Below are 16,769 nucleotides of genomic sequence, written 5' to 3'. Positions count from 1 at the left end.
TAGGCCTGGGTCTGGAGAGATGGATCAGCAGCGAATAAGTCATTACTTCTTATTTGAATCTATAATGCATAAAGAACACACCTCAATAACTTATAAAAGCAACAATTAAGAATAAAGGATTTGAGTAGATATCTCCTCAGACAAGATATACAGACCACCAGAAAGGGCATCAGAAGATGGTCATTACCATGACTCTTCAGGCTAACTCACATCAGAATGAGGCATGACTTCTGTCTCTTTAGAATGGCTGTAATCGAAACAGGCAGTAACAGGTTTGGCAAGACAGCTCTGCAGCCCTCAGGCATTACTGGTGAGATTGTTAAGTAACCAAAATCAGCACGGCCAGTAAACCCCTAGTTGGAACTGTGCAGACAGGTAGTCACTTACCTTGCTTCAAATAATTGAGTGATTGTTATCAAACTTTTAGTCTCTGGACATCACCTGCAATCACCTGGGAAGACCCTCAGTGGGGGATGGTCTGGGTTAGGTTAGATGTGTATGTGTGGCGTGTCTTAGCGTAAGTGACCCAGCCCACTGTGGGCAACACCATTCCCTAGGCAGACAGTCCTGGAAGAGAGGAGAAATCGAGCTGAGCCCAAGCAAGCAGCCAAGAGAACAAGCTTGCATGCACGCATGCGTTTCTCTCTGCTCTTGACTGCGGATGGTATGTACCTAGCCATTCGAAGTTCTTGCTTACTTCTTCACAACAACGAACTGTAACCGGGATTAGAGAGCTGAATCAAACCCCTTTCCCCCCTTTCAAGTTTTTGTTGAAACATTTTCTCATTGCAACAAATGAAACTAGGAAGCACTCCTATTTACTTTGTTTAAATGAAGCAGGCAGGATTTTATAACAGCATCCTGCCTCAATTCTTTAAACTGCTTCCAAATTATATGCTCCAAATCACTTTACGATGTCATATCCACAGTGTTTGTTTTTAATGCAATAAATCCATTTCTTCAGGCAATAAAAACAGTGGAATCACTTGACTGCAAAACCATTTGCTACCAACTAATTACACTTATTCACACGCCCCATTTCTAGGAACGACTTCAGAATGGCTTTGCAAAGATTGATAGTTTAGAGTGCTTGTGATCTGGTACTTCCAGTATGCCGTGTTCGAATTAAGGCCGTCATCCCCCAGTGGTATCTACACAGAGGAAGCATCCCACACATTTGCAGCCATCCCCATAACAACCTACCTTCAGCATCAGGTAGAAGGAGAGATGCTGAGACCCCTTCTATTTGTGGAGGATAGCCCTCCGGCTACTGACCACGGAAGCTGCCCTTGGCTGAAACAGTGTGGGGTAGTACCCCTCTCAGGGACCCGGCCTGACACAGGGAGTTGGGGAAATGGAAAGTGAGGCAGAGAGGAGGAGGGAGAGAAAGACTGAATTCAAATTTCAAAAACTTCACTGCTTTTTTTCTAGGAGCCTATTAAAGCTTCCAGTATCCTAGATGTTAATGGCTTCAATGAAAAATGTGTAGCAAATTCAAAACTGGGGTACAAGTTTCATCTGAGGCTTTATCCTATACAGCTTTGATCAATTGGATAGCTCCGACAAGAAAGATGCCCTATCTGAGATGCTCGACATGGTATGTGTTGCTTGACCACCCATGAGGACTCGTACTTTGCACAGGCGCCTTGTAAGCCAGCATCCAAAGTGTGCTCTGTGGTCACATGTATTTTAGTAAAAACCAGGGACTCTTCCCAGTTAAAACCACTGACTCCACATTTGACTTCCTTTCTTGTCCCTGCTGTTGAAAGGGACATGGGTGTTTGGGGTTCTGGACAAGAAGTTAAGTTGGATATGCTTAGTCTTGGTTTTTGAGATAAGTGTATGTCTACTGTGGCTTCTGGGAATGGCTAAGCTATTGCAAGCCACGGTGGTAAGACACCAACTTCCAGGACTATTCTCATTATCACCTGAAGGCTCAGTTGACCCTGGGTAACTCTGATATAAGGACACTGGCCAGGGAACACACCCTCTTTCATTATATTGCATCTTGCAAGTCAGATAGCCCTCATCCAAAATGCCTGAGAGCAGAAATCCATTAGGTTTCCTATATTTTAAAATCCAGAACATTTGTGCAGAGATGATGAGGTATTACAGAGATGAAGAGACCTAAATTTAAACAAATTTTATGTATGTTTCATATATAACTTACACCATAGGCTGAAGGTAATTTCATGGAGTTTTAATGAGTTCGTCTCTTGACCGTCGCCTTTCAAATGAAGTCACATGAGAAAGTTTTCCCTTTGCACTACAGCACTAAAGACTTTCCCATCCTTGAATATTCCAGTCTCCCAGATCAGGAATGACTAACAGGCACAATGTTCAACAGATGCGGGTGGAGCCGAAGCAAGCATTGAACTACATGGGACCAGAAAGGAGTCTAAGGAGAATTAGTCCAATTGGTGGGCTCGAAAAAATATAAGCAAAGGCATTGGTTTCTTTCATCAATGCCTTGTCAAACACTCTGACAGTTGTCTTCAAATTTTGTAAGTGAAGAGATAACTCAGTGGGTAAGAGCATTTGCTGAACTAATGTGAAGACATGAGTTCAAATCCCCAGCATTGATGCACTGGGTCAGTAATGGCCACGCCACAGTTACTGTGACCCCATGGAGGATTGCCTGGGCTTGCTGAGACTGTCTCACTCCAGGCTGGGTGAGAAACCCTATCTCAATGCTGAAGAGTCATGGAGCAGGGCACTGAAGTGTCCTCCCCCAGCCTCTGCAATTCACACCCCAGCCACTCACACACACAAGCTAAGAATAATTAACTCAGAATTATCAATATTAAAATGTGAAGCCCAAACAAATTTTCCTAAACTTTGTAAATAGTCTTGACAAACCACACTAAAGGAGATGAATTTTATTTATTCATTTACTCTCTCTGGAACCCTTACAGAGTTCCCTATGAGGGTTATTAAAGGAAGATTGTTTAGACCAATTAAAGTCAATAGTGTTCATTTGCGCAAAACACGCTGCTTTGCGAATGAGAGCTACAGCAGTTTCTGAGAAACCCAATGTGATCTCAAGATACTTATAGAAAAACGAAAGGCAGCCTAGAGCAATCTGAAGAACTCAGCTAGGTCAATGAGCCAGTTGGTTACAATTTAACTTGTCAGTTGCAGCTCAATTAGTTAATTAGTTACAAGGCCTTTTGCAACCCAGCAATATCAACTTTCTGAAAAAAACAAATTTGGGCTAATATTGTTTTTCCAAACTGAGCAGAGGGTCTGGCTATTTTATTTCATATTCCCAGAGCTGGAGATACAGCCATCTGGAGAGAAAGCCGTGTTTAAGAGCACTGGCTGCTCTTGCAGAGGATTTAGGTTTAGTTCCCAGCACCCCCATGGTGGCTCACAACCTTCTCTACTGCCTGTTCTAGGGGATCTAATGTCCTCTTCTGGCCTTTATGGGTACTGCACATATGAGATTCATGTCCTTATATGCAGACAAAACTTACCCAAACACATGAAATAAATACATTTTTAAATTTTTTTATTTCATATTTTCTTGTGGACCAATAAGGTGGCTGCCCCCTGACAAAAAGATGAAATCCCCAGGAGTTTTTATAGTGGATTCCAGACCCACAGGAAGGGTCTGCCAGGGCCAAGATTTCCACTCTTCTGCTGGAATTTGCTCTGCACTAAAGACTGTGCATGAATGGTTTCCATATATCATTCTTGAATTTCCTCCAAACAGTGTAATGAGGTTTGTTGACAGGAAATGTTTCCAAGGTCTTGTAGCTAGTAGGAACTACAGTTAAACTGGAGGGTGTAAGTCCCAAGTCCCGGTCTCTGACCTCCATCTTTGGAGGCCCGGTTCCCGTGCCTGCCAAACCTTGACCCTTCCCCAGAGGAGGGTCAAGACAGCCTGCCAAAATCTTGACCACTCCCCCACTCTATTTAAACTGCTTCCCTGGAAAGTTCCCATGTGGTCCCCCCATTCCCCGTGGTCACGTTGGCGGCTTCCCTGTTCCCCACCCGAGAGCACAGGAATCCCATTAAACCTGGATATTTTTTTTTAGTTTGGCTTGTTGTGATTTGGCTTGATTGGGATTTTTGCATCGGCAGAGAGCTCGTGTTAGGAAAATTTCTAACAGAGGGTTTGATTTTAAACCTGACCATGCCTAGTTTGGGTGTTCTTTATCCCAAGAGGTGATATATTTTATGAAGATTGGAAAGATCTTGGTAAAGAAAGTAATTTTGCCGAGGTAGAGGACATGATCTGGTCAGGTTAGAGCTAAAACAGACTTGTTTAATAGCATGGGCTATCAGAGGGTCCTGTGTTTGAATCTTCGCAGTCTTGCCTGCCACCAGATTGAACTTAGATGACCCACTTATGAACCTCAAAACTTCAGTTCCGGATTTGTATAATTGGGGTAACAGTGATTTCTTCAAAGGTTTATGCTAGGGATTAAATATGATAATCTATGCAAAGCTCTGGCTCCGGTGGAGGGAACAGATTGCCAGGCAAGCACAGACCCTGGAGCCCAACGCCCACACTGAAACTCTGAGTCTGCCTCTAATCTCTGCCATTGTGGGCCTGTTTGCTCTGCCCACCAGCACCTCCCTTTTCTCACTGCCAAAACACAGCAACGACAGCGAAACACTGCTTCCTCTCTGTGTGCGCGAAGAGCCAAACAGAAAGCATAGCACGGCTTATACACAAAGCTGTTGTTTGTTTTGTTTTAACAAATCTCTTTGAAGGGCTTGAGAGGTGACTCCGGAGCACTGGCTACTCTTGAAGAGAATCGGGGTTCAATTTCTAGCACCCACACGGCGGCTCATAGGCATTTGTAATTCCAGTTCCAGGTGATCTGATGGCCTCTTCTGGCCTCTTCAAGCCATCCACGCATGTAGTGCATGAACATACATCAGGCAAAACATCTGCCTGCAAAAATGAAAGCTAATCTACTACTAAATAAATGGAGGCCATTTGATGATGTGATCACTTACACAGGTTAAAACTGGCTTCTCCCAGTCTTACAATTTGGGATTTTTTTTTGTTTTTTTTGTCTTTCTTTAGGAGAATAGATCAATTGGCAGACCCAGAGGGGTATGGGTCTTACGTCTACTAGACTAAGGCTGCTTGAGTCGGGGATCAGGGAGGACAGGAGGACGTAAAGGTGTTAGGAAGATCTTTTAGGTTTGTGTGACCCAAGGTATGCCCTGAGATAGGACAGAGGGTTGCACATAGGAGAAACTGAGAGCTGAGCTCCAGGGGATGCACCTAACTCAGATTATAATTTTTGGCAGTATGATGGGAAAACCTTCACACATACTGACACGGTGCTGGAATTGACAGTGTGGCCACATCGCACGCAGCAGGGGTCGGGACGTTACCCACGTTGATTTCAACACTCATACCATGTAGCCACCAACCAGGGCACAGGGTTTCTACCCCTGTCTTCTGCGGAGCATGCCAGTTGCATCGGCTCAGTTGCTGGGAGGATGACATACAGTAGGCTTGGCAGAACCGAAACTAGCGGAAAGAATTCGTGTCTTTACAGGTGGCTTCTAAATGCGCTGAACCACGGAACCTAGGCAGTTCCTAAAAGCCACTGTTCTGTGTAGGTTCTACCAGGGTACTAATTACATGGAGTCCTGTGAACTTGCCTGCTTGGTACTTCTGTGTGGTTCTGCCTTGCTCTCAGGAGCAATAGCTATGATTATATTTAGAATCTCTTTGCACCCTTCAAAACCCTTCTTTACTCTGAGGGAAAAGAGAAAACTTTTTAAACTTTACTAAGTATCTCTACCACTTTAAAAATCACCTTACAAATTTGGTTTGGTTTGGTTTTGGTGAGTCAAGGTTTGGCTATGTAGCCCAGGCTGGTCTCAGAGTCACTATGTAGCTCAGGCTGGTCTCAAACTCACTGCCCTCCTTCTTGCCTCTGAGGTGCCAGGATTATGACTGGTTGTTACAATATTTTTAAGATCTATTTTTATTTTATGTGTATGAGTGTTTGCCTACATGTGTGTCTATACACCGTGTGTGTGCAGTGCCTATGGAGTCCAGAAGAGGGCGCTGGATCCCCTGGCACTAAAGTTGCAGATGGTTCTGAATCGCCATGCGGTTGCTGGGAATTTGCCCCAGGTCCTCTACAAGAGCAACCAGTGCTTTTTGTTGCTGTGGCATCTCTCTAGACACTATTACAGAAGCAGTACGTACTGATTAAAAGTCCTTTATTTTAAATACAATTTATGACTATAAATATAAATAATGAAAATATCTCTGCTTGTGTGGTATGTGAATCTCTGCAGGACCTGTTAACACTGACCTTTCAGGTTTACTTTAAGGAGGTGGTATTGTGGCTCCAGCCTCACTCTGGAGATAGGGCCAATATTACCCATGCATTATATTAATTATATTATATTATATTATATTCAGAGGCTCAGAGGACAGAGTGTCTGATGGGGGAGGGCAAATGCAGATCTCAGCGGTCAGAGCCGACAGGAATGTTTTCCCTAGACTTGTTAGACAAATGATTCATCGAATGAAGAAATGCGGTTCTGACGTCATGTTCTGACGCATTCCTGTCAAACAGACATGGCTCTCAGAACATGAACTACAAGCTGCTCTTCTCCCGCACTGAGATCTCTGTGCTTCCAGCTCTTCTCGGGAGGCCTCCACCCAGTGAGGTTCGAGATCCAGGCCCAGGGCTGTGTTGGCATCTGAGATGGTCCACAGTGCCCCGGCCTGCTGCCTCTCAGCCTGAAGTCAACAGGGAGGAAGAAATCTCTGTGTAAAAAGACAGTTTGGGTCCTAGGACATTTTAAAAGTCAGTTTATTGTTGCAGTGTTGGTTTTGGCTAGCAGGTTATTTTCCACCACGGTGCAGGAATTGTCCTCTGAGTTACTTAACTTTCTGTTTGTGTGGTGGAAAGGCAAGACTGACTGGACCAGAGATATTCATCATTGATATACCTACATTTAATATCTATAAAAACCACATGCAGGCTGAAGAGACGGCCCGGTTGTTAGGAGCACCTGTTGCTTTGGCAGAGGACCCAGGTTTGATTTCTGGCTCTCAACCACCTGTAATTCCACATGCCAGGTGACCCAATACCCTTTTTTGGCTTCTGAAGGCACCAGGTACTGGCGCATAGACAATGCAGGTGAACCCTTGTACACACAAAATATAAATAAATAAATCTTTAAAAATTAGAAAAAAAATACAGCCTGGTTCACTAAGGCCAAGAAGAGCCTGAAAGTGCATTTTGAGGAACCCCTGGGGACCAAGACTGGTAAATAGACTATATTTTAAGTGGTATGGAACTCAGGGAGCGCTTCTTAGAGAAGCCTCATGCTCTACAAAGAATAGGATAAATACAGAAATTTCCCTTTCTTCTGAAAAGCACAAGAACCACAAAGATCTCCCGTTGATTTTGTTTCTTCCCTTATTATATTACTTTTCCTATGGAAATCTCTGACTGGGAACTGAATTCCTTTCCTGGGGTCCAGGCATCAGGCACTGACTCTTGCCCTCCCCCTCACTCTGCCTCTGACTCCATCCTCAGAGCCACAGAGCAATGGTGAGACGCTGCCTGTCCTGCAAGCCTCCTTCTTCTTTGACTTTTACCACAAATTTTTTTTTTAGCCTCTGCCTGTCATCTTTGTAAAATAACAGATAATAAATAAATAAATAATAGTATTAAATGATCAGAGTGTCTGCTTGCGTTGGTTTCTGCCGTCAGTCATGGGTCAACGCTGTGGCTGTGAAGCCACATCGCACACAATTCCCTCCACACCCTCCAGCAGACTCAGGGCAGTCCTGTCCCAGCATGTCACCACGGAGCATGTCCCAGCACATCCACAGGGCAGTATTGAAGCCTGGCACCTCACCTTTTGTTAAGAAAATACATGTGAGCCTAGAGCTGCGTATGCTTCTCAGCTTTCTTCAGGGAGAACACGCAGCATAGCCGTGGGACCTTCTCAACACCAAGACACTTACACCTTGTCGAGGGCGGTGGCTCAAGTTTGCATCTATATTTTTATGGGCAGTCATATTTTTGAAGGGGGAGGGGCACGTCACCCTGAAATGTCATAGATTTGTGAATGAATATGTGTAAAGCACACCACAGTCCGAGGATAAAAGCCCACCTTCCTCTTTATCTCTCTATGTCCTTATTTCACAGGAGCCACCGTCACTCCCGACGTCCACCACCCAAGTGTCCTTGGGTCCCTCTCTGTTCTATCACCCTTCTTCCTTCTCACCTGGATTTTTTTCTTTCCTCTCTGAATTCTAAATAAATCCTTTTTCCTTCCCACATGTCACCCACATTTGCTAAACACAATGTGTTCCCTTTAGGCTCCCGCTTGATACTTAATAGGCTTTCGTAGCTTGCACTGCCAGGAGAGAGACCTGGTTGCTTCCGAGGCTTAGCAGACCTAGCCAGCTTCCACACCATCCCTCCACCATTCCCCTGTCTCCATAGCAGCGCCCCTGCCAAGCCACACCCTTCCCGCAGCTGCTCAGGGCAGCCTTTGAGAGCCAGCGGCTTGCTTCCCGAATCTCTCAAATGCCGCACATTCCACGAACTTCATCCTCTGGCCACTAAAATTGCCACGCGCCCCTCGGCATATCCCCTCCAGAGTCAGCTTAGCTGGTGCGTCTCCCTCTACCCTCTGCTTCCTTCAGAATTACAGTGAATTTGTCAATATCTGTATATACACACTGGTTCTGTTTATGAGAATAACAACCCAGCTGAAATTTTAAGCATGGCTGAGCTCTGAAAAACAATACCTATAATATTTTTATTATAAATTTAATAAAACGTTGACAATGCTTTTTTTATTTCTTTACCCACGAAGTTGGAGAACTAGATGGTGGTTAAGAGCACTGACTGCTCTTGCAGAGGATCTAGCACCCAGCACCCACACAGCGGCTCACACGTATCTGTGACTCCAGTTCCAGGGGATCTGGCCTCTGTGGGGACCGCATGCATGTGGTGCACAGAGTTACAAAACATCAGTACACATAAAATTTTATTTTAAAAAAGTCTTAAAAATAGTTTACTTGGAAGAAAAAACATTCCCTAAGCTCCTTTTAAAGGGGGTTCCTGGGGAAAGATGGAAGGTACAGACAGCAGCATCTTCTGGGCTTTGATGGGACGCAGAGCTTCTGTGTCCATGTGATGTGTGCTGGTGTGAGACATTTGGTGCAGGGTCAGTAACAATATTCAAATACAATATACCTCTATAGTCAAGTATATGGTTATGTTTCCTCAAAGCTTTTAAAAACGAAATATTCCGGGACTAAAAATGAATGACCAGTTGTCTCTGATAATGTAACCTGTACGACTTGTTTCCCGCTCTCGTTCTCCCATGAGAACGTCTAGGTCTAGACGTTACACACAAGGAAAATACTGGAGAGACTCATAGTTCTTTGCTACCAGCTGGTGTTCACGGCTCTACCGCTTCAAGGTGACGTCATTTCTTTGGAGGAGACAATGAGTTGGGGATATTTCTAATACATCGACGACATTCGATACTTTGCTTTGCCCCTCCCTCCCTCCCTCTCCCCCTCCCTTTCTCTTCCCCTCTCACCCATTTGCTGACACGTACCAGCCCCTCTTCCAGCTGCCTGGCACGCAGGACTGAACAATACAGGCGTGTCTCCTGCTGTCAGGATGATCAGACTAAGCAGATGGGGACAGAAATGCCATTGATTAAGGAAAAAAAAAACATAATTTTCAGTCATGGAGACTTTAAACTGCCAGAAGCCTGGGCAGAATCAGAAAGAAAGCCATGACTGGCTTTAAGCCATCTACTCCCATAATGTAGCAAAGTCTGCAGTCAGAAAATTAGAATTATTAGTATGACTTTAGTCTATTCCTCCAAATTCTCCTGTGATTTTTAATGGATAGTCTCTCTCTCTCTCTCTCTCTCTCTCTCTCTCTCTCTCTCTCTCTCTCTCTCTCTTTCCTTTTTTTTAAGTGCTAGGTCTTTGGTTTCATTTGGAACTGCTGTACCCCAGCTGTGACGGATGCTTGCATTGTGGTTTGGAGCATGTCCAAACCCAGGCGCTTCATAGGGAATCAGGGAGATCCCTTTGCCCAGACTTAGAAGCATCAGAATGGGACTCATCAGCCTTGGTTTCTGGGAACTTTACAATGCTCACGAGTCCACTGGTTAGTTGTGGAAGAGAAGGGGCAGGAAAGGTGGCTCTGCAATTAAGAGCACTAACTAGCAGCTTCTGCAGAGGGCGTGGGTCCAATTCCCTGCACCCACATGACCTCCCACAACCATCACTGAAGTAACTCCAGTTCCAGAGGATCTGATGCCCTCTTCTGGCCTCCTTGGGCACCAAGCATGCACAAGGTGCGTATACATACGTGCAAGCAAACAATCGTGTGTGTGTGTGTGTGTGTGTGTAAATTGAAAGAAAAGCAAAGGACCAAATTCTTAGGACCCATGAAATTCCCTGTGGTTATATCCCCACTGTCATTACTCCCTCAGCTTCACTCAGAATCTCTGGGTCTATGCAGCCCTCACCATGCACAAGCCAGTGAGCTCAGACTGCGTGTGAAAACACGGGCCCAGGTCTGACCGTGTGCTCTCACCATCTAAAGACAGAAGCCTGGTAGCAGAGACGATGGCGTCTCAGCCCTAAAAATAAAGCTGTCTCCTCCTAAATAACTCCTGAAGGAAGGGACAGAGGGCCTGGATAACATAATAGTAAGGATGAGAGTACCCACGAAGATGAAGCATCTCACGGTTCCCTTCCAGAACTGAGGCACAAGAGGAGGGGTTGGGTGGATGCTGTGCCTGGCCTTGGCGAGCCAAGAAATGGACTGAAAGGCTCTTTCATTCTCCTGGCTGAGGCAGCCTGGTGGCTGGGGCCCACTGCTCTGATGATATCCCTGCTGGCTGGTGGCTTCTCGAGAGAGCAAGGTAGAGACAGGTCTCAACCCCAGGCTCTGGTGATGGGAGAGGGGCAGTTTAGATGACCACCCAGCTGAGATGCTCCGAAGTCATAAACTTCTTGAGCATCCACTGCTGTACCAAGTGGTAAATTCCATACCTGATCTGTGTGAGGAGTTTTCCAAATTAAAGACTTCATGGAAATTTGAGAGCTTCTTGCTGACAGACTACATTTCCAAGCTTCCCTTTTGGGTTACAGAAGTCACTAACGTCTCTATAAGGGTTCTGGTCAATCCTCTGTAGGCATTTTGGCCATCTAAATATGTATTAAGTCATGTTTTCAAATACCAGCTATGGTCGTTTAAAGTAATGGTCCCAATTTAAAAAATTTTTATTTTAGCAAATTGTTTCTAACCAAAAAACTGTGTTTTTCTTGATTGATATACTTTGTTTTTGTTCATTAAGTAATAATTGGCATTGTGAATATTTGAAACACCTGTTTAGATAGATTTGCTCTTTGGGTACTGACTTTAACTGACTTCTTTTACCAAGATTCCAGGTGCATGTTCCTTATGTAGGAGTCTAAAGTAAATAAATAGATAATTACAGTTACCTTATCCCTCTACAGGACTCTGGTACATGGTTCAGCCAGTCATACAGTTACATTTAACCTTACGTTAATTCTCCGATTTACCTTACGTTACATTGATTTATGTTAACCTCGAAGCAAAAGTTTTCCTTGTGTAACTCTGTCTCTTAACTTTGTATACCTATCGCTTCGTGACTTGTATTCTGGATCTTTGTCAACTGTTGAGCTTTGTCATGGACCCTTGGATTGTAGTTTGAATTTTCTTTGGGCTGCCAGCCAGCTCCCAAATAACGATACAGAGACTTCTTATTAATCATGAAAGCTCAGGAAAGCTCAGCTTTCAGCTTATGCTTGCCCCACTAACTCTTATTACTTAATTTAACCTGTTTTCTCTGCCGAACAGTGGCTCGGCAGTAGTGTAATCAAACACTGGGCATTTCCTACTTTTTCTCTCATCTCTACCCGCCTCCCAATACCCATTCTAGTACCAAATCCTGGTGTCATTTGAGACTTCTCTTGGGGACATTTGTGTCGAATTTCTAAACCTTGCTCTAAGCTAGTGAGGAACAGCAGCATTTTCAGAAGAAAGGAGAGACACAGGCCAGGCTGTCTCTGAGCCCTAAACTCATACGTTGCTGGTCTAAGACTCTCTTCCAGGAGGCTGTAACCTTCTTATTTTCTGGATGATGATTCTGGGGCTATGCTTTCAAGAAAGAGTAGACTTGGGAAGGAACTTCCAGTTCTCATAAAGACAACTTTCCATGTTGGTAACTTGGGCTTTGCCTTTTCTCTGAAGAGTCTTTCTTCCTTCAGAAGCAGAGAGTTGATGTCTGAGTTCAGCCTGCAGAAGCTCAGCCATTGCAGATGGCAGATCTATTCTGTCTTCTGGTGTGTGCGTTCAGCGTGCAGCAGCTTGGCCATGGCCAGGGGCAGATCTATTCTGTCTCTGTGCTTCAGATGCATCTCAGGCTTTGCTTGAGACTCTGAACTTCTAGAAAGCCAGAGATCCTATGTGAGGTTGAAGATCATTTGTGGGGCCAGAGATCCTATGTGGCAGGTGAGGGGTGTTTGATGGGTGGTGTTTCTCAAGCAGGATCATTTCATCCCATGCCACCTTCTGTATCCATTGCATTTTTACGTTCTTAAAAGGGCCCCCATATTCCCATTTGTTTCTGTTCACTCCTTCTGCCTTATGCCGTGCATCTGACCTGCCTGGATTCTGTGATGCTGACCAGGTTCCTGTTTCATAAAGTAGGGTAGAGAGCAACTGAAGAAGACAGCAACATTGACATTTGGCCCTCTTTCATGCGCGCACACACACACACACATGCACATATAATATCACACACACACACCCCTACACACACACCAAACACATGTACACATGCATATGCCTATACAAACATACATACATGGAGAGACATACACAAGCTCCAGGTTCAACAAAGGACCTCCTAGTCTCAAAAAAATGAAGTGGAGGATCATAGAGGAAGATGCCAGTATCAACTTCTGACTTCTACATGTGCACACACATGTACACACCCTACTAACACACACACACATACACACAGACACACACACACCAAAAAAGAAACCCCAAAACCAAGCCTTCCTCCATATCTTTGTCCAGGTGTTTCTCACATGCGACAAGCATTTTCATACTATAACTTGCTGGCACAGAGAGGTTTGGCTTGCTTCACCTCTTTTCAAATTGCCGTGTCATTTTTGTAGAATATAAACCTCAATATGCCTTTGCTTAAGAATTTTCTTTGATCTCTCTGCCTAAAGGCCAAGAGCCCAGAGCATGGTGTCGGAGGCTTCTCACCTCTGGTCCCCACCAAACTTGAGTCTGTCGTCCGTGCTTCCTTTGCAGAGAACTACCTCATACTCTGCCACATGTTCCTCCCAAGGGCCCACATTTTGGGCCCGGCTCCTTCTTGCCTTCTCTTTCTCCTGTTTGGAATTCCTGTATAGCTCTTCATACCTGAATCAGAAAGGCTCAGTTTCCCTTCCCAGACTGTCTAAGAAATATCTCCTGCCTCGCTTTAAAAAATCTTTCTTCTGAAAATCGACCGGGACCGCGAGCCTCCTGCTCACCAGATGGGCATTTGGCAAATATTTGTTCACTAAAGTTCATCGCAGAAAGCAACTGTTACGTTGTCATTTATCTAGGCCTATAAAACAGATTTCTGCTTTGGGCTTTGGTGCAATATTCTGCCATAATTGTCCCATAGGGAGGACCATATATCTGATTTTTCCCATTCAAGCTATCACTGAAGACTCTGACTTGAACATCCTAGAAGGCATGATTGTAGCCCATGGCTGTCTCTGAGGACTTTACCACCTGGCTTTGCCATCCCGTCTCCACCTCATATCAGACTCCAGTTACCTCAGACCGGATAGACACAGCCTCGTCTTGGGCTGCCTAGCTACAACTCTGCCCCTGTCCTTAGACTTTCTCTCACATTTTCCTCTGAAAGTTTTCTAGTTTCGGCTTGTATATTTGGATCTGGGGTCCCGTTTTTAGGGCTTAGTAATGGTGTGAGGCAAGGGTCAATACATTTTCCGTGCGGATATTCAATTTCCCCAGAATCATTTGCTGAGCAGAAAATCTTTTCTCTGTTGAATGTGATGGGTTCCTCATGGGAAACATACCGAACATAAGCGTGACAGCTCATTGTTGCCGCTCCCTCAGTCACCGAGGCTTACTACACTGTGACCTGGACTCCTACCGTATGAGAATAAACCTTGCATCAATTCATCTACCGTGCTCACTTTGGCATTAGTTTGGGTATCAGGTACCTTTCTGCTCCTGTGATAAACCACCGTGGCCAAAAGCAACTGTCTTAGGTAGAGTTCCATTGCCGTGAAGAGACACCATGACCACGGCAACTCTTATAAAGGAAAGTGTTCATTTGGGGCCGGCTTACAGTTCAGAGGTTCAGTCCATTGTCATTGTGGCAGGGAGCAAGGCAGCATGCAGGCAAACATGCTAGAGAAGGAGCTAGGGTTCGACATCTGGATCTGCAGGCAGCAGGAAGTGGCTGGCTTGAGCTTCTGAGAACTCAAAGCCTACCCCCATGTACACAGTGATGTGCCCCCTCCAACGAAACCACACCTACTCTAACAGGGTCACATCTTCTAATACTACCACTCTCTGTGGGCCTCTGGGGGTCGTTTTCTTTTCAAAACACCATAGCAACTTATAGAAGAGTTTATTTTGTCTTACACTTCCAGGGAAGCTGTTCCTAATGGTGGAGGAGATATGGCTGGAACGGGAAGGTAGCTGGTCACATCTCATCACAGAAGAAGCAGAGGGAGCAAACTGGGACTGGGGTGATGCTATGACATCTCAAAGCCCACCCCCAGTCACATGCTTCGTCCTGCAAAACCCCACCTGCTCACGCCCTAGAAGCTCCACAAACAGCACCACCTGCTGGGGATCCAGCAGTAAAACCCTCAGCCTATGGGGGACATTTCTCAAACTGCCATGACCCGCTTAATGCTTTCTAGTTCTTCAAAGCAGAAACAAATGCCACTGGTAGGAAATTGCATGAAATATGGTTTGAAGTACATATGGAAAATGTATGAAACACAGGTGTTTGGTGCTGTGAGCACCTTTTATCACTGCTTTGCCAAGGCAGTTTTCTCCTCCACTCTGCCACAGTCAGATGGAGCCGGAGGAGAGGGCAAGTGGCACAGGGACAGTCTTAGACAGAGATACCACAGACCCCCTGACTGCCCAGCAGTGTTTATCAACTAAGCTATCCCAAATTTTCATGTTTTTTTTTAAATTATTACTTTTCCTGAACTGGTTATTGAAGGGACGCCTGCCCACTCGAGCATGTGGCTCTGGCGGGCCTTGCCCTTCTCCTCTGTTCCCTCTGCCTTGCTAAAATCTGTTAGCTTGCATTCCTAAAGCTAGCCACCAAGGCCTGTTCCCTTATTTGGCCGCTTCTTCTTCCTGAGGCCGGTTACAAGGTTCCACTATCAAAAGCCCTCTTTGGATCACCTAATTGACATGCCCAATTGAAATTAAACACCTCATCCTAACATGGGATTGTCCCCTTCACCTTTAGAAATCGCCATTTGCCTATGTGCCACATCTGTCCCCTCTATCCAGAGGCAGTCCTTTGTCCCTCCAGGACAAATAGCCCTGTCCCCTTTCTCTTGTTCCCTTCCCTTTTCCCTCATTGCCTGTCTCCTTTACAGCAGCACCCAAGTCAATTCTAACCCAGACCTCTTCTTTTTCTCTTAAGGATGACCCCTGCAAGGCTGTCTGTTTTTCTGCCTGAGCTAGAAAGCAGCCACTTTAACTTTTCTTCCCCGCTTAATAAAGGGTCTCTGTGAAAACGGGTGTTGGGGTGTGGTTTGTGCCTAATCTGGGGTCTGGATGGGAGCCCCCAGTGTGTGGGAGTCCCCTGTAGTTATTGTGACCTTTCTGCTGTTTTATACTTTGTGTTCTGGAGGAAGGATCTTTTGAGGGCCCCACCTCAACCATCTGGACAGCCCACGTCTTCATTATCTTTTATTTCTCAAACAACTTAACCGTGCCTTCTTTTGCCCCCATGAAAAGGCTTTTCAGAAGGACCTGCGCCTTCTGTGGAAGTTTGCTTGTTTGAGAAACTGAAATCAGCGCCTTCACTGCGAGTCTTATCAGAGCTTTGAGGGGCTCGTATGTAATTCAAGAGTTTGGAAAAGAAAGTCTAATACAGTTTTACCACAGACCCACCATGAGCACGGGAACCCCCCACCCTCACCCCCCCTAGTTCCCCTCCCCCACTTGAAGCCCTCCCGCAACAGCGGACAATGAACACCTATGAGGCAGTAGCTCTCTGTTGCCCTCTTGTGGTAAGTTGCTTCACTTCAGTCCTGTTCAGGACTTGTAAAATTCTCCTTAGAGTCTTCCCTGCTGTTACCAGATCTGGCGATGTATTCTTCCTCGGATGCAGATCTGATTGTTTCTTCTACGCTCAAATGCTTTTAATGGTCTCACCATGGCACTCAAAAATCCCAAGAAGGAAAAAAATGGGCAGGTACTGATTGTGTAGAAATCGCTTCTTGGTTGGATAGTTTCTTGGAAGTCTTACTAATCATAACCAAAGAAGCAGGCGGGGGCGTCTCGATTTTAAAAAGACAGGCTGCGCCCCAGTGCCTTGCAATGTCAAGATGAACTGGGTTCAAAAGTTTCTTGGGGCTTAGAAGGATTGCTCGTTGCTCACTCCGATACCGCCTGTTCACACCCCAGCTGTGCTTGGCCATGGTGGGGATACCAGGGATAAACGAGAAACAACTAATA

Source organism: Alexandromys fortis, unplaced genomic scaffold (genome assembly GCF_014885135.2).
Source record: "Alexandromys fortis isolate MF-2015 unplaced genomic scaffold, M_Fortis_MF-2015_v1.1 scaffold_172, whole genome shotgun sequence".
NCBI lineage: Eukaryota > Metazoa > Chordata > Mammalia > Rodentia > Cricetidae > Alexandromys > Alexandromys fortis.
This window is presented reverse-complemented; position numbering follows the sequence as displayed.